Raw genomic sequence first — 12,478 nt, 5'->3', positions numbered from 1 at the left:
AAGTGATGTGTCCCAGTGCCCCTCTTTTAAAGAGCTAGTAAAGTTGCTGATGGCTTTTGAATGTTTAAAAAGGTGATATTCAGGAACAACTGTGATAAGGTGTCAGTCCCCACCTCACTCCCTTTGCCTTTGCCATCCCCAGCTCTCTCTGCTCACAGAGAGGCCCCATCTGCAGGCTTAAGCCCCATTGAATTCCCAAACCAATAATGGCATGAGGAAGGAAAGCCTCAAACAGCTGTTGGAGCCATGACTGAAAGAGTTAATGAGGCCCCAGTCATTCCTGCATGGTTTAGATGAGGTTTGCCTACATGCGAGGGTCTGCCAGATAATACTCCCCAGGCAAGCACTGTCTCTTCATATAGGTAATGCAAGACTCTGGTTCACTAGAGTCTGGAACATTGCACCATTTGAATGATGCAGCCAAAGTTTTGAATTACTTTTATTAAATGTAGTAGATGAAGATGGTCTTCCACTTGGCTCATTCCCAAATTTGCATCGGGGTCTGGTGAATGACCTGGGGCCTTGAGAACTAATCCAAAAGATCTGGTAGGATCTTCCGTAGAAATAGTGTTGGAGCCTGATCGTCATTACAGAACAAGGGCTTTTTGTTCTTTTTCTGATTGAAGAATACAGGAGTCTTAACCAATTATATGGAGTGTTGCATATATTATGGCTTGGAAAGAAAATAAACCCTTTTTGGCAGAATCTGTGACCTTGGTTCTTTTGTTTTGTTTTGTTTTTTATTTTTGGCTGCGTCAGGTCTTCGTTGTGGCGTTCTGGATCTTTTTGTTGTTGTTGCGGCACACAAGCTCTTTGTTGCGGTGCTCAGGCTTCTCTCTAGTTATGCGTGCGGGTTTTCTCTCTCTAGTTGTGGTGCGCAGGCTCCAGGGCGCTGGGATCTGTGGTTCGCGTGGGCTCAGTAGTTGAAGCGCACAGGCTTAGTTGCCCCGTGGCATGTGGGATCTTCGTTTCCCGACCAGGGATCGAACCCGCATCTCCTGCATTGGAAGGCAGATTCTTTACCACTGGACCACCAGGGAAGTCCCTGTGACCTTGGTTTTAAAGAAATTACATGAGCTATGCCATAATATAAAATTATCAACTCAGCTTCTCATTAACTAAAAAATGGTATTACTTGGACCAGAAATCTTGACTCTGGAGCTTCCAGGTTGGTGACCATGTGGAGGTGCTGGGACAGTGATACTCCCAGAGAGGGCAGGGAAGCACCACATTCCTACCCACATACCTTGCCCTGTGCATCTCTTGTTCCGGTTGTTCCTGAGTTATATCCTTTTATAATAAACCAGAAATAATCTAAAACACAAGACACACAGACAGAACATCACATGGGGACAGAGGCAAGGACTGGAGCGAGGCATTTACAGCCAAGGAACACTGAGGGTTGCTGGCAACACCAGAAGCTAAGAAAAAAAGTAAAACAGATTCTTCCCTAGAACTTTGAGAGAGAGCACGGCCCTGCCAACACCTTGATTTCGGATGTCTGGCCTCCAGAATTGTGAGAGAATAAATTTCTGTTATTCTAAGCCACCCAGTTTGTGGTACTTTGTTTTGGCAGCCCAGAGAAACTAACACGGGTTCCTCTACATGCTGCCATGCCCATCTACGGATTAACCAAATAGTAACAAATGCCCATCTATGGATTAACCAAATAGTAACAAAATTTTCCTCTGAGCAAAGCATTCACTACATAAGGAAAGAAGCACAAAAATTTTTTGCTTCTCAGAGGGTTTATTATAGTGGCTAGGTTGTTGCTTACTGGAGAAGGATTGAATGCATTTTCAGTTGTGATGGATTCCCGTAATAAGATTAAATAAGGGTACATGTTCTCTTCTGTGAAAACTGTAGAAATAGGCATGAAGAGAGGAGCCTTCAATGTTCATTATATAATGCTGGGTATAAATGAGAAGAGAATTGGTTTATTTGCTTTCCAGAGATAATTTGATGAGTCAGGATTTTAAATTATATTGTCTTTTCAGACAAAAGCTAGATCCCCATGTGCTCAATTGTATTCCATTGGAATTGCAAAGTTTTGCTGTAGGAGGACTTAGCAGGACAAATGAGTGATAAAACCATAAGAAATTAGGTTTTAGAAAAATGAAAACTAACTTGTGGGAAGTTGTTGGAATAACAGTGGTCAAAGAATAACAGAAGTTGTATTTTACACAACAGAATAGGGGCATTTCATACATGTAAATATGTCCCTTTTTCTTTTTTTTTGGCCACACTGCGTGGCTTGCGGGGATCCTGACTAGGGATGGAAACTGTGCCCCCTGAAATGGAAGCGTGGAGTCCTAACCACTGGAGCACCAGGGAATTCCCAATACGTCTTTATTAAAAGACAAAACTTGACTCTCTCACAGCCTCCATCCAATCCATCAGCATATTTTGGCTATGTGTTCTTCAAAACATATCTAGACTCTGACCACCTCTTCTCACCCTCACTGCTCCCACTCTAGTACAAGTTTCCATCCTTTTTCCTGGGGGTTGATGCAATATGCTCCTAATTTGTGTCCCTGTGTTACCCCAGATCTTCTCACTCTTTCATTCAAAACTCTCCAGTTGGCTACTCAGTTCGTTCTAAGTGACGGCCAAAGTCCTTACAATGCTCACAAAGACCAACATGGCCTCCCCCTGTGCCCCCGCCAGCAACCCACTACCTCCCTTATGGTTACCTGCTACCGTCTCCACCTTGATCACTCCACTCAAGCCTTGGTGGCCTCCTTGCCCCTCCCATCCCATGAAATGCTCTTCATGCAGGTAGCCACAGGGCTACTCCTTAATTTCCCTCGGGACTTTGCTAAAATGTGACTTTATCAATGACCCTCCCTCTATCCCACTGTTTTTCTCCATATCTCTCATCACCACGTGCCCCACCATACATGTTATTTGGTTAGTCTGCCTCTCCATACCCGCAGGCTCTGCATCTGCAGATTCAACCAACCTTGGACGGAAAACATTTGAAAAACAAAATTCCGGGAAAGTTCCAAAAAGCAAAACTTAAATTTGCGTTGCACCAGCAACTATTTACACAGCGTTTACACTGGATTTACAACTATTTATATAGCACTTATATTGTATTAAGTATTACAAGTAATCTAAAGATGATTTAGGGTATACAGGGAAATACGTGCAGGTTATAGGCAAATACCGCGCTATTTTATAAAAGGGACTTGAGCATCTGCCGATTTTGGTATCTGTGGTGGGTCCGGGAACCCATCCCCTGCTGACACCAAGGGACCCCTGTATTTATCTACTCTCTGTCTGCCCCCGCTGAAACGTAAGTGCAGTGAAAGCAGAATGTTTGTATGTTTTGTTCACTGCTATACCCCCAATCTTTAAGACATCCCCTGGACCACAGCAGCACTAAACAGATATTTTTTGATATATTTCACTCTACATTTTTCTGACTCCTTCATTAGACTCTAAGTAAAGACTGTGTTTTATTCACCTATCTCTGTGCTCCACATACGTTCTTTGAATGAATTAAATATAAAACGTTTTGAAAGAAATTTATAGCTCCATTTATTTTGAAATTCACTTTACACTTACACCAAATAGCAACTAATAGGCACAGATGGTGTTACTTTTAGGTTTGTTTGTTTGAATAAAAGAGGAAAATAATTGAAAGCAACCAATGTTCATTTTGAATATTGATTTCTAATCTTCTTATTTTAAAATTCAAATTATGCTCTGAAACGTCCTAAAGAATTGAAGCAGACATTTTCAATTCCATGGACATTGAATCCATATTTCTTAGGTTGATGCAAAACTGAGGCTCCCTGTTCTCTTATTTTAATTCTCTCTCTTTTACTCCCCATTTCTATACACAGGGGATAAAGGGAAACATTCATCCTCGCAGAATGGCATGGCACGCAGAAGTGATGAGGGTTGCACTCCAAGAGGATAAGCACACAAAGAAGATAATTAACTTGCTGAGGCCCTACAGAAAATTGTGCAATAGTAAGAACAGCATTCAGCGTTTCTGTTATCCTAAGAAAGATCGATTCAGATAGCTACAGTGCCTGCCTCAGAGTTCATTTGTAAGCCCCAAGTGTTAATATAAATGAAGAAGAATATTTAACCTTAAACGTAAGGCAAAGAAAATAAAATGTTAATAATTTAAAAGTGGCTTGCTTTTAAATATAGGCTGACATCTAGTTTAAGACCAAAACAGACTATATTTTTGTTACTGTCTTTAAAATCATTCACAATAGCAATAGAACTCCACATTATAAAATTTCACTAGGGAAGAATGATGAGAATGCAGAGATACTAGACTTACTTCTCTAAATGCAAACCCTTATAGGTGGTTTAAATAGCCTCTTATAGAGTACTTTCCCTGGATGGGGAAATTATGAGCAATTTTAATTTTCTTTCTTTGAGCTTTTAGAGTCTTTCAAAAATTTTATAAAGAACGTGTAGTTTTTAATCAGAAAAAATTACGACAATTATAACGTGCTTATATATTTTTTCTAATACATATAATGCTCAGCCCTTAAATTTAGACATTAGAAATGTACTTCACGTGTTCAAAAGCAAAACGCCCAGTTGATTGGGCAGAAAAACAGCTCCAAGGCTACCGAATTTGACTCATTCCCGGAGTGTTGTTTATTGTAAATTGAAAATGTAGTGCCAGGCAGATAAGTCATCATCTAAGAAAAGTGAGTCAGAGAGCGGAACCATTTTTGACAAGGAATTGGACTTTGGAAAGAAAGGGCTAGAGAAAGAGAAACTAACTGGAAAGAATTTGAGATTTCTTTGATGCCTTTAATACCCTACATGCAAACATCAGTGAGAAATGGGCAATAGTTAATGTTTTAGATTTTGCCTAAGGCTCTAGTATCCTCTAAAATCTTGGGAATATTCATTAATACCCTTGAATACATTATTTCAGACAAGATTTAAAATCATTCTGACACAGATATGTACCTTCAGGACATTCCCCACAGGAATATCTTTTCTCCTTCTACTCTCTGGCTTTGGGAAGTTTGGCTCAATTTGACCCAACTCTTAGGTCTCTGCCAACGCAGAGTTGCTATACGCAGAAGGTTGGTGGCGGTCTCTTAGCCTTGATAATACCAGCTAGACTAAGTAATTCCTCTGGGTATCATCTGCAAGCCTAAAGGTGTAAATTAAGAAGAAAAAGCAAAAGGAATTCAAGGGTGAAGGGAATTTCTGCCACCTTTTAAGTAGTGAGATGGGGCTAATTGGAGCAGAATTGGTTGGGACAATACAAATAAATGTGAGGTGTTTATAAGGAAATTTATTTAAATTTTAGATAATTAAAAACCACAGTTTTCTTAGTGTGTATTCAAATATCTTATAAATACAAACAATATATTATAATGCGTCAGTTTAAAAATAAAAGTATTTATGTAAACCATGCACAATCCCTTCAAAGTTTCTTCAGCATTATAAATGGGGCAATACATGGGAAGAGTGTGCCATCTAGTGGATAAAGGAAAAATACATTTTTGTGTAGGAAGTGGGGGCAGGGTTAAAACTCTTTAAGCAAATGTTAGCATTCCTCATTATACTATTTTACTAATCAAACACTTCTTTCTTAATTCAGAATCAAGTCGATTCAGGTATTTTGATATATACAGTGCTTTAAAACACATAAATGATTTTGCCAATACATTTTATTACTTTCTTTCTGTTTAAAACTGTAACACATGCCATTGTAGAAAATTTCTAAACTACAGAAAGGTATAGAGAAGAAAGTAAAACCTATAACCCTGCTGCCTAGAGACAACACAGTTAACATTTTAATGAATTTTTTTTGACTCATTTTCTATGCATTCACAAATTTTCATATAACTGACATCTCAGAAAGTAATGTTTGATGGGTGCTTTAAAACATTAAAGTTACACTATGTGTTTTTAACCCTGTGATTAAAACTTGCTATTGTTCGGGGAGGTTCCTTTCCTGGAGGGAATAAACTATGCATTGCATGGATAAGTGAGAGAATATCTTATGTTTAGGAAATTGCAAGTGGCTCAGTACTGTTGGAAAGTGAAGTTAGAAGTTTAAGTTCAGTGAGAAGAATGAACAAGAGTTGGAGAGGTATGTGGAAACTGGACCAAGAAGAACCATGGGTACGCCAGTTGGATATGTTGTCTGTTGATAGGGATAACTATTGAGGAATTCGGGGTAATGGACTGATGTTATTGGATTTGGATAGCACACAATAATAAAAAATAATAATTTGATACTAATATGGAGAGCAGACTGAAATAATGGTTCTCCAAGCTGGCTGCACTTTATTTTTTTTTAACTTATTTATTTTATTTATTTATTTTTGGCTGTGTTGGGTCTTCATTGCTGTGCGCGGGCTTCTCATTGCAGTGGCTTCTCTTGTTGTGGAGCACGGACTCTAGGCTCGCGGGCTCGGTAGTTGTGGCTCGCGGGTTATAGAGCACAGGCTCAGTAGTTGTGGCGCATGGACTTAGTTGCTCCGCGGCATGTGGGATCTTCCCGGACCAGGGATCGGACCTTTGGTGACCTTGGGACCCAGGCTACAAATCACATCTTTCCTCCACCAGGCTCTTCCAGCAGGGGCATGAGAGGAAAACTGCAACACTGGAGAAGAAGAGGGATTTGCTCTTCCCCGTTCGCCTTTTGGCGGCTTCCTGATAGGGGTTCTACTGAAAATCACTTAGGCCACACGTTTTTCACCCCTGTAGATGTCATGCCTTTCTGTGGCCAACGCTGACTCCAATTTGCAATTTTTTCAGCACTTGTAGAACCAGCCTCATCCTCACCCCACCCCCGCACAGACACCAGCGGCCAGCAATCCGGTGTCTCCTCCTCAGAGGTCTGGGTTTCAGCACCCCAGGGACCCCTCTCTAAATTTCTAAGTTTTTCTCTTTGTTCCCTTTGCTCCTTCAGGCCTAGGGATGGTACACGCTTCCAGAAGTTGCTATTTCCACGATTCCTTAGAGTTATCTTTTTACTCATTTAGTTGTTATCACCTTTATATCTATATGACTATTCCTTATATTAAGTTCTTTCTACTCAAATAACTTGTGTAGTTTCTATCTCCTGATTTGACCCTAGACGGCCACATTGGGTGAAAAAGTGCACCCTCAGCCCTAATTTGGCCTGACCCTCTTTCTAAGGGCCACCACTCTATATTCTAGACTAAATAAACACTGAGCTACAATGGCCGTTTCAGCAGCTCTTTTTATAGAAGAGTTAAATAAGCATTTCCAAGCAGTACAAAGTATAAAAACCTAGAAGTTGTGGCTTTACCTAATTCTTTCTCTTGTACCACACAAGGGAGAGAGGAAGAGGGAAAGCCTCAGGGCTTCAGATTGCTGTCCTTTGTTTCTGAACTCTATCTCCCCAAACTCTAACCCTTTTCCTGCAGACTTTGCTCAAGCCTCCACCATCAAGGGTCTCCACCCATTTTCTCAGGGAAATTCAACTTCTCCCCACTTGAGAAAGGAGCCACGTTCTTGTGTGTGGTTAAATACACAGGCTTTGTTCACAGGGTGATGGGGTTTTCCTGGGCCTGAGGTTTCCCAGAGGGACAGAGGAGTTTGCCAGTGGCCCTGCAGGCTCTGGTTTTGTGGGGTAAAGATGGTGAGTGCTCTGATTCCAGATTGGTCTCTTCATCAGTGGGCACGCCTACCATTTTCCACTTGATTTATAAAAGAACAAAGGCAACTCACTTCCATGAGTTTTCTTCCCAAGACAACACAATCTAGCATTATATGAGGAAGGTATAATCTTCATATTGATGTGACTTTGACTCTACTTTTCTGGGAAAAAATAACCTTTGAATTCCTAGATATGGATCTTCTGGCTTTTTCCTGAGCATGTCCATGTTACTAGAACCATCGTTTTAGTTTGGAATTGCTCTGTATGAATCATTTAGGGAAAATGCCAGCTTCAAATGGATTCTTTCTGACAATGTAATATTTCCTCTCAGAAAAGTGTAAGTGATGGTGGAGGAAGGGGATCTCTTTTCTCCCATCAAACTGTCTCTAACTCTATCTCTATCTCTATCTTCATCACTTTCTATCTCTGTCTCCATCCACAAAACCACCACAGGGGGTGGGATAGGGAGGGTGGGAGGGAGCCGCGAGAGGGAGGGGATATGGGGATATATGTATACATAAAGCTGATTCATTTTGTTGTACAACAGAAACTAACACAACATTGTAAAGCAATTATACTCCAATAAAGATGTTATTAAAAAAAAAAACCCACCACAGCTGATCTTTTGTCCAAAACACTAAGGTAGAAGCAATATCAAAATTATCCATATTAACTGTCTCTCTTCTCTTCACTTGGAATATAATTTGAGATTTCACACCCTACAAGCAGTGGATTTCATTCTAAAATCATAAACTAAAAAGCTTCTGCACAGTAAAAGAAATAACAAAATGAATAGGAGAAAATATTTGCAAACCATATATCTGATAAGGGGTTAATACCAAAATATATGAAGAACTCATACACCTCAATAGCAAAAACTCAAACAATCTAATTTTAAAATGTGCAGAGGAACTGAATAGACATTTTTCCAACAAAGACATACAATGCCCCACAGGTACATGAAAAGGTACTCAACATCACTAATCATCAAGGAAATGCCAATCAAAACCACAAGGAGATATCACTTTATACCTGTTAGAATGGCTACTATCAAAAAGAAGAGATACAAGTGTTGGTGAAGGTGTGGAGAAAGGGGAACCCACGTGCACTGTTGTTGGGAATGTAAATTGGTGCAGTTACTATGGAAAACAGTATGGAGGTTCCTCAAAAAATTAAAAATAGAACTACCATATCATCCAGCAGTCCCACTTCTGAGTATATATCCAAAGGAAATGAAATCAGTATTTCAAAGAGATACCTGTCTTCCCATGTTTATTTTAGCATTATTTACAAGTAGCCAACATATGGAAACAACCTAAGTGTCCATTGATGGATGCATGGATAAAGAAAATGCGCCAAATATATATATATATATACATATATATACACATATATATATATATATATGTATATATATATATATATAAAATGGAAAATTGTTCAGCCATAAAAAAGAATGAAATCCTGCCATTTGTGACAACATAAGTGGACCTTGATGGTATTATGCTAAATGAAATAAGTCAGATGGAGAAAGACACTGTATGATTTCTCTTAAATGTGGAGTATAAATTTAAAAAAAAAAGCTCATAGATACTGAGAACAGATTGGTAGTTGCCAGAGACGAGGGATGGGGGCAAAAGGTACAAAATTCCACTTATAAAATAAATCAGTGTTGGGGATGTACAGCATGGTAACTATAGTTAATAATACTGTATTGCATATTTGAAAGTTGCTAAGAGAATAAATCTTAAAAGTTCTCATCACAAGAAGAAATATCTGAACTTTGTATGGTGACTAATGTTCACTAGACTTATCAAGGTGATCATTTTACAATATATACAAATATCGAGTCATTATGTTGTACACTTGAAACTAATATAATGTTATATGTCAATTATACCTCAATACCTTAATTTTTAAAAATTAACAGCTTACAACACCACACATTTGTTATCCCAGTTTTTCTGTGTGTCAGGAGTCTAGCGTGTTCTAACTGGACTTCTGCCCATTATTTTACAAGGCTGAAATCAAGGTGCTGGCCAGCTGTGTCCTCATCTGGAAGCTTAATTAGGGAGATATCCGCCTCCGAGCTCCCTCAGGAGCTTTACTGAAATTATTCTTTTCCAGCTGATCCATAGTGCAGCTTTGCCATTGATTGGATTTCTATCTATGTGGACTATTATTTTGTCCCTTTTTTCTTTTCTAAGCCCTGTGCCATTGCCACAGTGTTTATTATAACATCAAAATATCTGTGATATCTAGCTAGAGAAGTCTTCTTTCCTTGTTTTTCTTCTTTTGGGGTGTGTAAGGTAGTTTTGGTCTTTTGCCATTCTATGTAACTAACATGATCATGTAAAGTTTTATTTTAAACAGTTGGGGCTTTGGTTTGGAATTCTATTGAATCTGTATATCAATTCAGGGATGCGTTAGTTTGCTAGAGCTGCCATAACAAAATTCCACAGACTGGGTGGCTTAAGCAACAGAAATGTATTTCTCAGCGTTCTGGAGGCTAGAAGTATAAGATCAAGGTGTTGCAGGTTTGAGAATTCCCTGGTGATCCAGTGGTTAGGACTCCATGCTTCCATTGCAGGGGGCACAGGTTCGATCCCTGGTCAGGGAACTAAGATCCTTCAAGCTGTTTGGTGTGGGCAAAAAAAAAAAAAAAAGTGTTGCAGGTTTGGTTTCTTCTGAGGCCTCTCTCCTTGGCTTGCAGATGGCTGCCTTCTCACTGTGTCCTCATGTGGTCATCCCGTGGTCTGTGTTGTCTGTGTCTTCTTCTAATAAGGCACCAGTTATACTGGATTAGGGCCCACCCATGCAATCTCATTTTGCCTTTATTGCCTCTCTAAAGGCCCTACCTCCAAAAACAGTCACATTCTGAGGTGGTTAGTAATTGAACATATGAATCTGGGGGGGGGACACAGGCCATAACAGGGGAGCACTGATGTTTTCCCAGTATTGAATCTCCCAATACATGAACACAATATAGCCATCTCTTCATTTATTTTCATATTCTTAATGCCTTTCAACAAAAGTTATCATGCTCCATAGAATCCTTGAAAATTAATTGAATATTCTCATTTTACTTCACCAGATCCTCCCTTTTTCCTTCTGCACTATGGTTCATGTCCTAGAAGGCTGACATTTTTGTACTCCATCAGAGGGCTCCCTTGCCTTCTGGTCTCTGAAAAGGTCTGGCCAATGGGAAGCAGGGGCAGGAGATCTGAATAGATACACATTCCCTGCCTTCTTGCGCACCACACTGATGATGGTTGGCTGCAGCTATATTCCTCTCTGGAGCCTTGCAGCTCTTGACCATAGCCTTCCCCTGCAGCCAGAGTTCTGCTCCCTTTCAGTTGCCCATTCAGGTCTATGGATAATACTCTATTTTCTCCCTGGGTTTCCTCACCACTCCTTGTTGGTTGCTTTTGATCCTGACCACTTAGTGAATGATCCGTTCATTAAACTCTCCTCAATTCCCACCTTTAAGTGTGCCAGCTTTTTCCTGCTGGGATACATACTTTGTCAGACTTATTCTCAAGTACTTTTTATCTCTTGATGCTATTTTATATGGCGTATTTTTAAATTACATTTTATGTTTGTTGCTAGTGTATAGAAATGCAATTGCTTTCACTGCACTTTTTAAAAAATCCAGCAACCTTGCTAAACTCTCATTAATTCCAATAATTTATACTAGATCTTTTAAAAAGATCTAAATATAAAAATATGTATAGATTTTTCTTTATATGTAATCTCCATAAATAATCTTTAAATAATCACAGATTTGTAATTTTCTTTGCAACGTTTATGCCTTTTTGGGTTACCTAAACATCTAGTTCAATGCTGTATTGGAGTGATAGTGGTAATCATTCTTATTTTGTAGCTGACCTAATAGAGAGTGATTAAGTGTTTCATCATTATGTGTGCTGCTTCTTTAGATATTCTATCAGGTTAAGGAGGGCCCTTCTAGTTCTGGTATCTAAGTTTTTATCATGAATGAATGCATATTAAATTCTGTCTAAAATTTTTTATACAATGAAATACATATTGATATCATTTTTCTTTTTTAGTCTTTTAATGTGGTTAATCATATTAATTGCAGTAATCTGTCTTCTAATGTTAAACTGACTTTGAACCCCACACGATTGATCATGATAATACTCTTAGAACTTAGAATCCAAATGAGTAGGAACTATACATTTAGAGACAAAGAAGTTTTCAGTTGTAATCTTACCTACACACAACAAGCAACAAATGGACATATATTAATATTTTACTGACTAGTTCTAACTTGAGTTGTGTCTTTATTTACCTCCATCAGTAATGCATCTATTTAATAATCATTTGTTGAGCATTCGCTAAATGTCATTCACTCTTCTGGTAATGGAGTACAAAGATGACAAAGACATAACCTTTCCCATTAAGGAGCTCATAATTTAAATGTGAATGGAGTGTGTGTGTGGGCTGGACCACAGGGTGAGGTTGGCACACAGAGAACAAAAGATAATGGAAAACATATACAGTAAGTGCTGTACTATAGATGAATGAACAAAATGCTAAGGAAATAAAATGGGGAAGTACTTCTTCATTCAAGTAATTAGACTTGAATCTTGAATGAAGATACATGTTTATCACGAAAAGACGATGCAGAAGGAAACACTGAGAGACTTTTGTGCGGATTAAATATGTGTTATATGCCAAGACATTATGGCCTGGGGGATAAAGCAGTGAATAGGCCACAAAAATCTCTGCTGTTTTCGATTGACTTTCTAACCAACATCAAAGGAAAGAAACAACTTGCCCAGAGAAAGGACCTTTCCTGCTCAGGACAGCTTTTGTATGAGCACTCCA

The sequence above is a fragment of the Eubalaena glacialis genome, chromosome 11, assembly GCF_028564815.1.
Source record: "Eubalaena glacialis isolate mEubGla1 chromosome 11, mEubGla1.1.hap2.+ XY, whole genome shotgun sequence".
NCBI classification, from domain to species: Eukaryota; Metazoa; Chordata; class Mammalia; order Artiodactyla; family Balaenidae; genus Eubalaena; species Eubalaena glacialis.
Note: the sequence above shows the minus strand (reverse complement) of the source record.